Genomic DNA, 15,890 nt, shown 5'->3' with positions numbered 1-15,890 from the left:
CCAGCCCTTCTTCATAGTGGTGTCTGGGCAGTCTTCAGGTGAAAATATGGAACAGATGCTGCCCCTGGATCCTTGCAGGCATTTCTGTCCTGTTAGCTCTCTCCTAGCTGTAACTATCAAGGTCTGCTTAACAATGAATAAAGATTCCTGCATCTTGCACTCTCCTGGGAGGAATTCCTCTGGCTTGCCACGCAGAAACCTTCTTCTAGCTTCCTGACTGTCCCCTACTTTAAGATGGGGACATTTTTTTTCAGCTTCTTCTCTGCTCAGGTTTTTACCTCTTACCCTGATATGTTTAAAGAAAAAAATAATACTTTTTGTACTATCAGGGTAAGAAAACAAGGTGTTGGAGCCTCCTCTTGTAAGATGGTCTCAGCTTACCATTGACTATTATTTCTCATTTGATTTCAGCTTCCTTTAATATTGGTACCAAAATTGTGCAAAGCTTTCTGTCTGGCTGTAGAGTGGAATGCTTTTCAAACTGGGTCACCCTCTGCAAGGCTGAACTTTTACTCCAAGTTCAAAGTCAAAAGCATCAGAAAGAGTTATCACCCTGAAGATGACGTACAAAGAGCTTTTAAGCCATAAATGCTGTCCATCACAGCATCTCTGTTACTACAGCAGGCCAAAATGACACTGTCTGCTTTGCAAGTGACACTGCCTTTTTCTCTCAGTGTGTCAGTTTCTCTGCTTTACAGTCTCTGGTGCTCATTTCTAACTCATCGTATGAACTGAGCCAAGGAATGGGAACAGAGAGCCCAGCTTGGTGTTTTCCTTCCATGCAGCCCCTGCTCACTGGGATATAGGAGTTTCCTGCTCTCTGAGTCTGCAGATTGCAGCAGACATACAAAACAAGCAAAAATATGAATGGGGGGCAGGCAGGAGGGGCTAAAATTCTGATCCAACATTACAAACGTGATAGACAAATTTTGACTAATTTACACTCAGAAGAAATGGGGTGTTTTAAACATAATTTTTTTAGAGTTTGGATTTTTGAATACAGAATAATCATTAAATTAGGTAAATATTCGCCAGCATCACTTTTTTCTTTTCTTTTTTTTTAATTTAAAACTATTTGAAATGAGAATGAAATGACGAGGTTGTGTGATAAAAGCAATAAAACTCATCCTTCCCCTTCCCCTTCCCCTTCCCCTTCCCCTTCCCTTCCCTTCCCTTCCCTTCCCTTCCCTTCCCTTCCCCTCCCCTCCCCTCCAACAATGGTGCTGCTTCTCTCATCAGTATACGGAGCAGTGGAATGCTGCCAGGAATGGGAAGGCTCCCCATCTTTGTAGTCTGCCGAAAAACATTTTCTTCTAGGTTTATTAAAAATTAATTTTTATGTTTTTGTTTTTAAAACGTTAGCACAAATTTTGTTGCTCTTGGCAGCTTCTGTATGTATCAAAGTTTCCCTTCTTCTTTTATTTTGTGATTTGTATTTTCTAAAAAATGAAGTTTTTTAATGTAATTCCGACCTCAGGGAATACAAGGAGAGTAGAATTTGGTGACATGAAGTGCTGAATTAGTACAAATTTCAGCAATATCTGAAATGTCTGTACTCCTTAATTTGAACACATGGGATCTTTATTAGGTTTTATTTCATTCTGTATACATTCATCAGCTCAGTCAGTTCAGCAATGGCAACACCATTACCAAGTCACGTTTGCCAGGAGCACTGATGTTTGTATGCTGTCAAGAGAAGGAGATGGATATACCAGGGCTGTTAAACAACTAAAAATACGACTATCATTTATTAAATTTGCTGTTCATGTATAACATAACTATGTTTGTCCTGAAGATAGTTTCCATAAGAAAACATGTGGTTTTTTTCCCCTAGAAACCAAAATATTATTGAACAACCTTGCATACTAAGGAGTACATAAAAATTTCTTGTGGTTTATATGGTACATCTCTTATTTTAAAAAAGTATTATTCCCATAGTGAGTTTCAGTGTTACTCAGTAAGGTCTGACTGTAAGTTTTAAGGACAGAAAATAGAGTTGTGCCTTTATATGGACACAGAGCTGATTTCCTGATAGTACTGATGAGCTTGTGTTTGTACAGAATTGATCAGTAATTAAATTCAGACTTTGGCTCAGTTTGAAGTGTTTTATGCAACTGTGAATGCATGGTGTTTTAGAGGTAAGAATGTAGGAATCAGAAAAACACCCACTTTGTAGAAATGAGAATCCAACTTGTGTGGACTTCTATTTGCAAGTGCAAATCCAAAAGAGATGCTGGTTTTCCATGTCCCCATCCTCCCCCAGCTCCTTCTCTTCTCTCTCTTCTCTTATCTCTGTCCAATACTCATCCACTGTCAGATTATAAAAGGAAACAAAGGCTTCATGCTGAGTCTAAGCAAATGCCCCAACCCCTGTTCTTCAAGAAGTCTGGGTCATACTTAATCCATCAATTTTAATTCTTGGCTCTGGTCCATAGTTTGATGTGTTGGAGTGTGAAGTGACCCATTCACTTTTAACAAGTGCTATAAATGCAGAGCAAGGGCATCAGTTTGTAAAGACTATCTAAAGAATGTGGTATTGTGGTGGCCAGAGAATAATCTAAGGCTGGAAAACACAGAGAAATCACTTTCTAGTTTACCAGAAGTCTTTAAAATATTGCTATAAAGCAAAAATCCAATGACTACTGTGTTAAGGACTCAACGTATGCTGGCAAATTGCCTGATAGGGCAAGTAAGGACATCTCACAATCCAGGCTTCACAATCCATCTTAAACAAGAGGGAGCAGCAATTTCTTGCTTTCTGTCATTTGGCAAATATGCAGTTCTCAGATGCAATAGTACTAAGTATTTTACTGAAACTTTCAGACATCAGCCTGTACTCTCCATATGTTCAGCGTTTTACAAGCTGTTTCCATGACAAAATGAGATTGATTCTGGAGCCAGATAGTTAATTGGTTAAGTCCATTTTATTTACCAAAAAATGTAGGCAAAACACTGTTCTCTTCAATACACTAGACAAACTCCTTTTTTATGTTTCCAAACCTTCTTTTCAAAATACTACTCTGTTGAAGCTTTCTCTGAGGAAGATGGTTCCTTCACTAACTTTTTGTTGTTTCTGGTTTTCTTCCTTAATTACATTTCATTTATTAGGACAAGATGTTTTTTTTCTACCATATAGAACTACTAAATCCAACCTTTTAAAATGCCTGTTCATTTCTGTCTTCTGTAAGAGTGAAACTCCTAGGTAGCCTATATTTTGCATGAGATACTAATCATAGATCAATACAAAGAATACTGTCCACTGTCTGTATCATTCATGCACATGTTGGGAAGTTGCTATAATCAGGAGAATGTGTTCCCGGTTTTTGTTGTTTGGTGGGTGTGTTCTTTTTTTACTTCAGGATGAGTAAGACAGGAAAAAAATACTTATCCATCCACTGGCCAAGTGGTAAATTAGGATATGCTTCACAAAGGGATAAGTATCATCCCGAAGTTTTGTGGAGAGAAAAGCTGTTTGTAATGAAAGGATCAGGACACTATCTGGCCCAGCTGCAGTTACTCATCAGAAGTGGAAGTTGCTCCATGTGTTATTTAGATTGTCACATCTTCATAGATCCACTGAAAGAAATTCTATTTTAGATGTGCAGATAAATCCACGTATTTTAAATTGCGTTAACTGATGCTGAGAGTCAACATCTGAGTTGTTCCCTGATATTTTGGTGGTACCAGCTCACTTACATGACAGTAGATCTGTGTAGGGGCTCGGGGTCCTGGCAGGCTCTCACTGCACCTCAGTGGGGACAACGCGCAGCCAGCCTGCACAGGGGCTCTGCCTGCACACACACAGCCTCTCTGTGCCAGGGGCTGGCACAGGGCAGCCCCTGCCTTCCATGGGTGTGACACTGCTGCTGTTGGAATCCAAAGCAGCTGAGAGAAAGCCTGGATTGCAGCTACTGCAGTCCCACTTCTTGTGGGCACTGTGGAGGAACCAGGACGGAGCAGCTGCCGCTTACCTGCCCTTCCTAAGCAGCTGTGCTGCATCACAGCCTGTGTTTAGCAACTGCTGGGAGACAGGGACAGCAGGTACAGCAGCTTTAAAGAGCACTGTTATGTGTGAAAAACCATCTTATTTCCCATTCCAAAAAGGAAAGAAATGAGAATTTCCTGATTGCTGAATATTTCTTGTGAGGCAAATCCAAACATAAATCACCCCAGTACTGATCACAGCGGTGTAATTGCTATTGTGGAGAAGTTAATTTTGGATTCTTTAAAATTGAAATCATCCACACTCTTTGACTTTCCTGGGCTTTATAACCAGCAGACACAGAGCTGAATTTCAGGGAGGTAATTTTTCACTCGTGCTGGTTTCTGTGAAGCCCAGATCAAAGCCTGCTCTGGAAAATTGAGTAGGCCAAAGCCACAGGACCAGCTAAGGTCTTTTCCCAGCCTCTTGTTACAAAGTTCACTTTGAACACTTTTTTTTTTACCTCATCTTTTCAGTGTGAGGCACTGGAACAGGTTTTTCAGAGAAGCTGAGGATTCTCCATCCCTGGAAGTGTTCAAAAGCAGGCTGGAAGGAGCTCTGAGCAACCTGACCTAGTGGAAGGTGCCCCTGCCCATGGCACGGGGGTTGAAACATGGAGATCATGAGGCCCCTTCCAACCCAAACCATTCTGATTCTATGAAATACAGAGCATCATGAGGCCCCTTCCAACCCAAACCATTCTGTGATTCTATGAAATACAGAGCGTTATTTCCCATTCTGGTGAGCAGTGTTGTCTCTTGGAGACTGTCTCTGAAGAATGTTTCCATGACTTTTGAAGCTGTAACCCTGCCCTGCAAAATTTGAAAAAAGTAAGTACTCTGGTGTTTTTAGTTTTTAAATCAGTATCTGATGCTCCAGATAATCTAAGTTCTGCATAAGATACCTTTTTTCACTAATTAATAATGGACTGTGATATCTAACTGGCTGTTAGAAATCTATTAATTGAAGTAAAATGGTTACACATTTATCTTAAAATTTAGGGGAAAATAATGTATTTGTTGTCAGAATTTTAAATAATTAATTCTGTAAAATAAAAAAGAGAAGACAGAGAATATAATCATTCCTTTAAACTGACCTCTCCTGGAAAGTTCTTTGCATCACCCTTCAGCTGATTGGAACTGTGTGGAAAGAAAGTTTTTCTTTAGAAAGGTGCAGCTGAAGGCTCAGTTTATGTGCTGATAGGTGTCTAGTTTTATTGAAGTGAAGGCAGCAACCTCTCAGGTCACTGCAGCTCATGTTATTTCTCAAAGCCTACAGAAACCCCTCCATCTTCCAACCACTGTGTGCATTACAGAACAAACAGGGAAAGCAAACAAAAAGTCCCTTTGACTGGTCAAATCCTGCAGTACTTGTTTGCAATAGATGGCCAGCTCCATCTCTCCCAGGATAAGTTATTAAAATTATGTAAAATTATATGCTCCCAAGTAAGGAGCACCCAATTCTTCACAGATCTGCCACTGGCTGCACTGATAATCTACAGAAGACCACACTATATGAGATTTTCTTGCTCCGTTTTTCTAATTCAAATGGAAAAAAGTAGTTTGTAATGAATATAAATGTTTCTATGGATTTCAGTGGTCTTTAAATTAGGAGCTTGTCATGTAATCAAATTCAGTGAGGATGAAAAGACACATGGTAAACAGACTGGTTTTGTCCATAGCACAAAAGACTGAATTAGATTTAAAAAAGAAAATTTGGTTGGCAGTTATGTAAGGCTATTTTATGATGTTTGTTTATGACTTGGGAAAGGAGCAGAGTTTGGCAAGGAAATGTTTTGTCCTAAATCCTGGCAAGCATATTCATATGCCAAAAATGCTGTTTTGTCTGCTTTTCATTTTTCTGAATTCTGTAGACAGCAAAAAATACTCAGAAGTGTTTGTGGACATTTATTCTGTTGTGACAATGTAGATTCATCATGTGAATATAAAAACTGAGGGTTACAAATTAGGTATTGCAGCTATTTCACATGTAGATATTGGAAACTTAAAAGTATTCTTAGTATGGATTCTGAAGAGAAAAATGCACAATTCAGTAGAAATGCTGCCTTGATTTTCCTTTCACTTATGTGAGCTTTGCATTAGTGCAACCTTAATGCTTTCATTGGGCTTACTCCTGATTTATCACATTGCAAATGAAAGCAGCATTGGGTCTATATGCTTTTGCAGACTTTCACTGATTTTTGGTAGGTTGCTCACCTAGTTGGAGAGCCATAATCTTATGAGAATACTAATACAATTATCATTTTCAAAACTGTCTCAGTTCCTTGAAGACATTTTGCATAACTTATTTGGCACCTTGGCTGGTTGGTGCTGCAGGTTACAGTCTGCTGTAGACTAATACAAATGGTCTGCAAAGAGGTGGAAATTAGGTTTTTTTAGAAATTTGAAACTGTATTTACTAAAGATTATTTTCTTAACCACCTTTGCAAATATATTAAGAGCCTCATGATAATGAGACTAAGCCATTCCATGGTTTTCTAGATGGCCATAAGCAGAAGCTGAATTGAAGCAAATTTGTCTCTCCTAGAGCACCTGTAGCGAAGCTCAGTGAAAATGACTCCTAAGGCAGAGCTACATAAACAGTTTTAAACACCTTCCCACACACTGTATGAACAGCTGCCCCCAAGAATATAGCATCAAAGTTACCAGAACAAATACTTCTAAACTGTCACTACATACATAACATTTTTGTTTTATGTTCTTAAGACGTGAAAGAGAAAAGTCCAAATTCATATTACAATAGGGGTTGAAAGAAATAACAGGTCCTTCACAAGCAGTGCAAAACTTTGTTAGAACATTTATACTTCACATCCTAACAGCATTTGGGGGACATCACATGTATGTTAGATAGTTCACAGAGTCTGAGGTCTAAAGATGTTGACAAGTATCTTTTGAAGATGGTTTTAGTGCATAACACATCTCCACTAACCAGGCTAGGGCACAGGAATTTTATGGAGTCCTGGCTTCTACTTCACCACTTGAGTTACAAGAGCCTTCTCAGTGTATTTCAGACTGATGGGCAGTGAATAATTCTGTCCTCTGCTGTAGAATTCTGTCTCTAGTAGTGATTTTGTAGTGAGGAATGTCCAACCTTTAGCACCCAACACAGAGCAGTGAAAATTATATGCACAAGTATTTTAACAGCTTGTGTAGCAGCTGGCAAATTATGTGTAGGAAGGTTTGTTCTCTTGTCTGTATATGTGCTAAATACTTAGTGGTTCCCACCTTTTACATATGAAATATTAAAAAATGGAATTTAAAGAAATAGAAGCTCTTAGGAAGAATGTGCTTTTGTGTAATATATGCCTCATATTTTATTATGCAATGAGGATACACCTCAAATGTCAAGACTGCACTTAAAATTCATTCTTCACTCCCACACAAGGTATCAACTTGGACTCCATGTGAATCCAAGGGCTTTCAAACATGTTTTGAAAAATGTTTGGCCAGCTGTCTATAAATAGCAAAGGAACTGAGTAACACATCAGTAGTAATAAAACTCCTATCAAATATTTGTGTTCATCAACTTCAAACTTCAGCAAGTATAAGAGTCCTGTAGTGGAACCCCTCATAATTATTTTCTACTGCATGGACAGGAATTATGAAAATAACTTTTAGTGCATGGTCTAAATATTTTAGTACCAGTAAATAAGTAATGTAGCAAACAGAAGAAAGTACAACTCGAGAAGCTATACCCTTAAATTGAGTTTATGATGAAATAATTTTGCATCAAAATAAATTCTCATGCATTTCCAAAGGGAAAAAGAAACAGCCCACATCCCAATTCTGTAATGGATTATAAATGGACATTTCAGAATTTTTCATGTGAAAAATTTAAAGCAATTAATCATTGTATAGGGAATACAGAGTTTCTAATAAGTTATTGTACAAAACATTGAATGCAGAAATTATTCAACGAGAATGTTTGCTAATCCCCAAAATGTATCTGTGTGAGCTACACCACAGAGATGTGCCTGTTTCAAACCCTGTTTCCTGCTGTTCCTGAATACTCATTTGGATTTTCTGGACTGACTTTGGACACCACTTGCTCCTTGCATTTGGGCTCCTTGCCCATTGATGGAACAGCCACTGTCCCAGCTCTGCTCTGCTGGCCCCAAGAAGCTGCCATGGGGCCCGGTCCTGTCTGCACTGTGGTTGTTCACAGCTTCCTTCATGGAGCATCCCTTCTCTTACTGCTGACAGGAGGTTCTCAGAAAAGACTTAGGGAATTTCTAGAAAGATGGAAAAAAGTAATTGAAAACAGGGAGAGAAGTACTAGAAAGCATCAGGAACATCCCCAGAAAGCAGCGTGTGAATTCCTAGAACACTCTCTGAAAATTGTGTAGGAAAAGTTCCCAGAAAACATCCAGGACATTCCTAGAAAGTATCAGAATTTCTAAAATGTAAGGAAGCCCTAGAAAGTAGTGAGAAAATTCCTAGGAAGGAGTGAATGAATTTTTAGAAAGCAGAAGGTGAATTCTTAGAAAGCATCAGGAATATGGATAAAATGGACTTGTGTAATTACCAGAAAAACATAGAAGAAATCAAGAGAGTTCTCCCAGTGTTAAGGATTTTGCAGAAAGCTGCAGGAAAAGTGCCAGAAAATACCAGCATTGTTTAAAGATCCAGTTATCCTTACAAATCTTCAGAGAATATATTTTTATACCTTCAAGAACCATGTCTTGCTTGTTTTGAAAACTTGATGCTTCCTTCTGGCCTTAAACAGCCTTCCTTTATTGTCTTATTGCAAATGTTCTCTCTTTCATCATGAGGAATTGCAATTTCACAGTCAGCAGCTTGTGGTTTTAGATGAAGGAGAAGAAATTGAACATCAAGAAAAAAATAACCTTGCTGTCATCCAAATCTCCTTAATAAATAAACAACAGGGAAGAAGGAAAAAATACAGGCTCTCAGCAGACTCAGTGAGAGTTTTCCATGAGAAGTTACTGATTCTTAGTGAATCACATGGATCTACTAAAATATACTCTCCCTTTTTCAGTGTATAATACCCTGGCTTGCATGCAAAGTACATGACTAGTCTGCTTTGAAATTATTTAAGAGGATGCCAAAAGAGTAGTCATGTAGATACATCTGAAGGGGAAGATGAATCTCCAAAGTAGTGCCTGCCAAGACCTGAATATTTGTATCTCTTTCTATGAAAGTTCATCCCTACCGTTGCTGTCCAAACTCCTGTTGGCTGAGATGTTTTTCCCTTTATTCCTGCATGACCCAGCAGCTTGGGCTCCCTCCCCCATCTCTGCCAGGCCCTGCTCTTGCTTGTGCTCTTCCAAGCACCAGTTTCCCTGGCTCAGTTTACCTGTGTGTGCTTTCCCTTTCAGCAAGAGCTCCCCAGCCACTGTGGAACACTGGGAGATTTAGGAGCCAAAGGCACTGGGGGTAACTAAACAGGAGGACACCTCCTTCAGGGAGAAATCCATTTCAACCGGTTTTGTACCTGAGCAGGCCCTGCAGGTTATGCTCATGGGAACATTTCATAAATACATATTTCTTGGTGAATCTGATAACCGTATTTTCATACCAATGATGGATGAATGCACCACAGGGCTTGACCTGGCTATAAGCTTTTAAAATATTTGCCATATTGAATAGTTCCAAGCTATATGAATCTCTTGGGGCATATTCCTTCTAGATAGGAAGTTCTCCATTGTAAATGGTTTAAATGCTTTAAGGCAGCAAACTTTGAATTTAGCCTTTATAGCAAATGCATCTGGTTAATGTTAAATTAAAACACCCAAGGAAATCTGTACTTTTCAATGTATTTGTTATTTATGTAAATTTTTGGAGAGCATCCATTGCTCTAAAATAAAGTTAATTGGAAACAGAGTAAGAAGCACGAACACAGTCCCAGCAGAACGTTCTCTGTATGATGCCGAATTGTTAATTTTTGTGATTTTTTCTAAGACATTGTCCAGATTTCCATCCTGTGAAATCTTCAGATGCCAGATGAAGGCACAGTCTTTTACACTGAGTCTCATCTTTTTTCCAAAGCTTATTCCTATTCAGCAAATACTATGTAAACATTGTAAGTCAGGTTGACATAAAGCTAAATCTGTGCTCTGGTGACTTGAGGCTTTGGCCTGCATTTGCAAGGTTTTGGGGACATTCAGAGTTCATCTAAGGCCGCAGATCTGTGTTGATGCACTCATCTATGGCACATGGAATGTGTTTCTTTAAAAAACTGACAACCTACCAGGCAGGTCTGTGGCCCCTGTGAAGTTTCAGTGATGCTGAATTCTGACACAAGGCTTTGTAGCTTGCTCCCAAGTTTAATAATAGGATAGCTCACTACATGAGACCATTTTCCCCACTGCAGATTTGTGTAGTTTTGTCAAAACATTTTCCTGCTTGGCTGAAATTTGGCTGAACTTCTTTCAGCAAAAAGTGGCCTGACATGTTTGCCCGGAAAAAAAGCATAGCAGTATCAACTGCAGGCAACAGTTGATGAACATCAAGGATACAGAGAATTTAGGAACTATCTCTTGGCTATTTTTTTATCTCCTTTGGGTGAAATTGCTTTTTCTATACTGAAATGCTTTTGCCAGCCTAGTTGTAGTGGTTTTAAGTTCAACAAATACAAGTTCCTGCCAGCATAGCGAGACCAGCTCAGGCTCTAACACTGTGCACACCTTAAGCACAAAGGTAACCAGCTCTGTGTGCTCACACTGTGACAGGTGCTGGGGTATTTTGCTCAAGGCAAACCCAGGCAGAAGAACAAACCTGTGGCAGGAATTTTTGAGGACTAAGCTCTCCTGTGTGTAATCTGCCACTCAACTAGCAGAATTGCTTGAAAATCTTCTCTGAGACAACCAAAAATTTGATTTTAAAGCATCATAAAGTTTCCCTTTAGTAGGCCATGGTGATGACAGCAAGGGAGAAAGTTTGGCTGCAGGACTCCTGTGGCAGTTAGCAAATGCTAATTTGCAGCAAAAACAGCTTTCATGGGAATGAGATTTATTTGCAGAGAGGGGCTTTTAATCTGTGATACTGGTTTTGAAATCCTTGCAGGGCTGAGACCTTCCACATGCTGGAATCAGCAATTACTCAGCCTTCAGTTGCTTAATCAAGAATTATAAATAGTACCAACAAGTAACAGGATTTGTACTTTGTGATGGGAACAGAAAAGTTACCTCAGGACAGCCCAGCCCCCAGCTGGGGCAAAAGGCTGGTGTGGGCAGGGTGCCAGTAGGTGTTCCTTGGCCAATTAATTGCAAGAACAGGTGGGACTCATAAGCCCCAGCTGAAGCCCTGTTGATAAGTCTGTGTAACTGCTGAGACCCAAACCAGTATCTTCAGCCAGGTGTGCAAGGAGTGTGGTGGTGTCTCTGGAGAACTGCAGCTTTTTTTAGACGGCAAATCCTGCTCAGCTGCCTGAGGACCTAGGTATGTGCACTCAGCCAAAGGCTTTAGCACTTCCAGTTTTAAGAATTTTTGCTCCAAGTTTTCTTCTCTCCCTTTTGGCCACAGCTGCATCTTGTTTCCTTTGCATTTTAGCAAGTATGGCTGGTGAGGCTGAAAAAGCAGAGAGGAGGTCTCCTGATTTCACCAAACTGCCATGTCTTATGGGGGTGTTGGCTTTGTGTGCCCCTGGGTTTGTATGGCCTCACAGCTCTTTCAAAATACATGACAGATTTTGAGCTTTTTCTTCAGAGGCTATCCCAGCTTTAGGGATCCCTTTCTTTCCGTCCAGGTCCTGTAGATTTTACCAGATGTGACTCCTTTTTGTGACTTGCCTTCTGCAATATGGGCACTCAAGCATTGAAGAGACTTCTCTATTTTCTTCTCACCCTTGCTCTTGGATAATGGGTAGGACTTCAAAAAGTGTCCACATTACTTCATTTTTAGTCACAGCTTGGGATAAGCTTTTCATTTCATGTAGAACAGACAGTACTTGATTTGCAATCTTGACTTTTGAAGAACTTGAAAGAATTGAAGAGTAAGCTATAGGCTAGTCTTTAGAAATCAATTCAAACTAGAAAATGAGATATAAATTTGTAGCACTTGTATTTCAAAACTGAATTGATTAGGTCTCTTGAATTTGAACTCAAAAAGACCTGAAAGTTAAAATCAATTCATAATCCTGGAAGTATTGGTTGGGTGTTTTCCCCAGTGAGAGAGTGAATGTGGTATTTGGAAGTGTCCTGGAGGAGGTCAAATATGGTTTACATATATAAGAGGAGTTAAGTAAACTGTGTCAAGATTTTCTGCAACGTGTTTCACTGAGACTAAAACATGTCATCATGTCTTTATGGGCTGATGTTTATAAAAGGTACAAATTGCTTTCAAGTGAGGGCTATCTGCTGAAGGTTAGCTGTTAAAAATGTTTCCCTCTCTGTTTATAGTTTTCAAAATCTGGCTTGTCAATGGAAATGCTGGCAACTACTCTAAGTATTGCACATTTCCAAAGAGTTTGACTGAAGCACCCTGTTCTAATGCATTCTTTACTGCTGACAGTGTTGGCTATCACCATGCAATAAACAGATTAAATATTGACTCCATAATTTTAGTTGGCATGATTATAAGCACACCACAACTGATGTATGCAAGTAATTCATGTAAGTCTAGATCAGAACAATCTAGTAGGAAAGGAATGATCAGTTTTTCTTGAAATGTGCAAATCCCCAAGAAAATGCAGTTGAGCTAGATAAAGTAGAGAGGTGATTTATGTGTGCCCATGGAGAACTCAATTCAAAACTTGTTAAAGTCAGTGAGCTTGCTTTCAGTGGTAGTAAAGTCCTAAGTTATTGCACTATAGCAATTTCTATAGCAAATATGGGCCTAGTCAATAAATTGTGACTGCAGTTCAAAATCATCACCCTCCAGTCAGCTCCAAATGGTTGGGCAGATTTTAGGGAAACTAAACATTCTAATGCATGTCTTGAATTTGGGAATATACTCAGTCAATTTGATATTGACTCAAGTTGTAGAGCACTGTTTTTATTTTCTGCTGTGAACTTTGAACCATGGATATGTGTATTTTTTATAATCTGCAAAATTCAGAGAATTCTGGAGTACGTTTTCCTACTCTTATATGTGCTTCAAATCACGAATGTTTGCTTTTAATCAGTGTTATAAAAGTTAAGCCAAATTTGTGAGAACCACTGTGATTTGATTTGAGTTTTAAGTCTTGCTCTGAACATAAGGCAAACCAAAACGAACTTCTGGATCACAAATATGCAGGTTGCATTGCACCATTATTTTCAGCTGTCCTGGGAACTCATTAGTTTGTCATTATATCTTTTGTCTAAACATAATTTTCTATCAAGTAATTAAGTGATGAGCTTGATAATGCTGCTTCTCATAAGCATATGCTTAAGGGTATGTATAATTCTCTGTTGGTAAAGGGGACCGTGGAAACATTGCTCTGGTTAAAAATCATGAGGTGATAAAAAAGGAGCTAGAGTGACAAGAAACTTGTGGTCCCACAAGATCAAATACCATTTGTAGCAGCATTGGGCAACGTGCTAAGATTATACATTTGTATACAGCTTCTGGTATTAGTCTGCACAATTAGGCTACCTTTTCTCATGGTATAATCAAGTATTTTGGTAATATTTCATGTTCATAGTGCTCCTAAGCTGACAGGGATATAGAACACATGTCTCAAGTGATCTCTTTTCATTGCCTGGTTTACATAATTTTTATTCTCTTTGGTCTCTGGAAGCTATTTTCTGGCCATGTGTTATTGTTTAATTCAGTGACTTTTTGATGGACTTGCTTTACAATCCTGGGCTCCTAAATTTGCTTATTGTAACACCTATCTATAAACTGCCTAGAAACCAGAAAATATCAATACCTTGGCATATTATAAATACTTTGTGCTTCATTATGTGGTGTTCATGTTTCCTCTACTGTTTTAAGCCAATTACTTCAATACTGAGAAGATGCAGAGTCTGCAAGGCTGGTAGTGAGGAAATTAATGGGGGAAAAGTGTAAAATATCACATGGTGTGTTTTAATTCTATTATCAGAGGTTCAAGGCTCAAAAGAGGACAGTTTGACCACATTGCAGTTCCAGTATTCTCTTTTTGAAGAACTGAACAGGACAATGGTTTCATTTTTCAATATTTGAAGAGGACAATGAACAGGTCTTGGTTTATTGTGATGCTTTCTAGTGAATAAAAGACATATAATTCTGGATGAAGACCCAGTTTTAAGTCATCTTTAGTAGAGCCCATAATTTTGGCCTAGCTATCATTTAAACATTCATGCTTCCATATACTTAATTCATGCCAGCAGCCTGCTTTATCCCTGCTGCTTTGTATTTCATCTATTCTGAATGTGGTTATACAGAAAAGCGTCACTCAGGGTTCATTGGAAAGTGCTTTTTTCCGGAATAAATCTTGAGGAAAACAATCATGTGTAGGCTTCCACAACTTGGCTACCAAATTCAAAGTGTCATTGCAATTTGTCTGTGCCCATTAGAAATCCTCATCACAGCTCTGCCTGGTGGCTGTCGCCACCATTTTGTAGAGTACTTTTGCAGTATTCTGGATATGTAAATCATTTTAAGGGGCTGTTCTGTTTTTCCTAGACAAACCTTGCCTCTCTAACTTTTTGGCCCTTCAACACTGCAATAGAAAAAAGTAGTTATCCATTAGGAAAATCTCAGATATTGACCAAGGAGTAAACCATTAGCTCAGGTCATTGCTGACCTGAGATATTCTGATGTGCTCTTTCAGTAATGAGCATTTGCTTTGCTGTCAGGATTTTATTAAGCTTCCCAGGAGGACAAAACAATGGATCAGTTTAACAAGGAGCTCCCCAGCTCACTGTGGAGCATTTAGCTCACATTCCAGCACGGGTCACTTTGCCATGTTCTGGCTCCTTCCCTGCAGCTCCGTTAGCTAGCAGCTGGTGGTGTAGTGGAAGCAGCCTCTTCCCCCACAGCCTCTTGCATAGAACAGAACAGCTACCTTTGTATCTTTAAAAATACTTCAAAACTGGTGGTGCTTCTTTATATAAGCACAACAAATAACCTAGAAATAGAACTATAGCTGGAATGTGAGCTATTCAACATGAATTAATGTGTTTGCTATTCAACATGAATTAATGTGTTTGCTAAAAGTCTAGGGATTTTTGATGGTCTTGTGAGATACACATGACCTTTTCATGGTGCTCCCCAGAGATACTTGTCATCCTGTCCAAAAGCAGCATGAAGTTTTTCAGGCATACACAAACAATGTAATTAGGGCACTTTGGGCCTGGTAATGGGGTACGGACATTGTAGTCCTGCTCAGATGGCCTTTCCAAGTATATCACAGTTTTCCAACATTGTAACTAGTACAATTAGTGCAAGGGGTTTATATCTCTGGATATAACTAAATTTTGTGCTTTCAGTTTTTCTTTTTTTAGTAAGCTTATGCTATGTACTTCTCTAGGGAACTGAAGATGTGTGCCTGGATCATGGTGATCTCAGTTTACTGGAAATCCATCCAGTCACCAAAACCAGCCTTCACACTCAGCAATAGAGTTAGAAACTCTATTATATTAGCATTTTCAGAGAGATCAGGGACTGCATAAATGGTGCAGGTTAATATATCAGCCAGAGGGCTGAGTTCAGGATTGAGGATTATGATGGGGTAGCACAGGAAAGCTGTGGTCATTATCATCCCAGCACTATGGGTCCTCATCATTGTGCTTAACATCCCACAAACACGTAGCAAAAAAATGTAACCACTCAGTCCTTACATCCCAATTACTGTCCTCACCGCTTGGGCACAGAGGACCTGAGTGACCCAAGGGTGCCATTTCCTATGTGCATTGCATTTGCTCACTCCATTTCACACTTTGCTGCCGATTACAGAAGCCACACCTCTGTGACAACACAATAGACCTTATTCTTACAAATTACTTTAAGAGCCGTTAAGA

Source organism: Pyrgilauda ruficollis, unplaced genomic scaffold (genome assembly GCF_017590135.1).
Source record: "Pyrgilauda ruficollis isolate IOZ18807 unplaced genomic scaffold, ASM1759013v1 scaffold23, whole genome shotgun sequence".
NCBI lineage: Eukaryota > Metazoa > Chordata > Aves > Passeriformes > Passeridae > Pyrgilauda > Pyrgilauda ruficollis.
Note: the sequence above shows the minus strand (reverse complement) of the source record.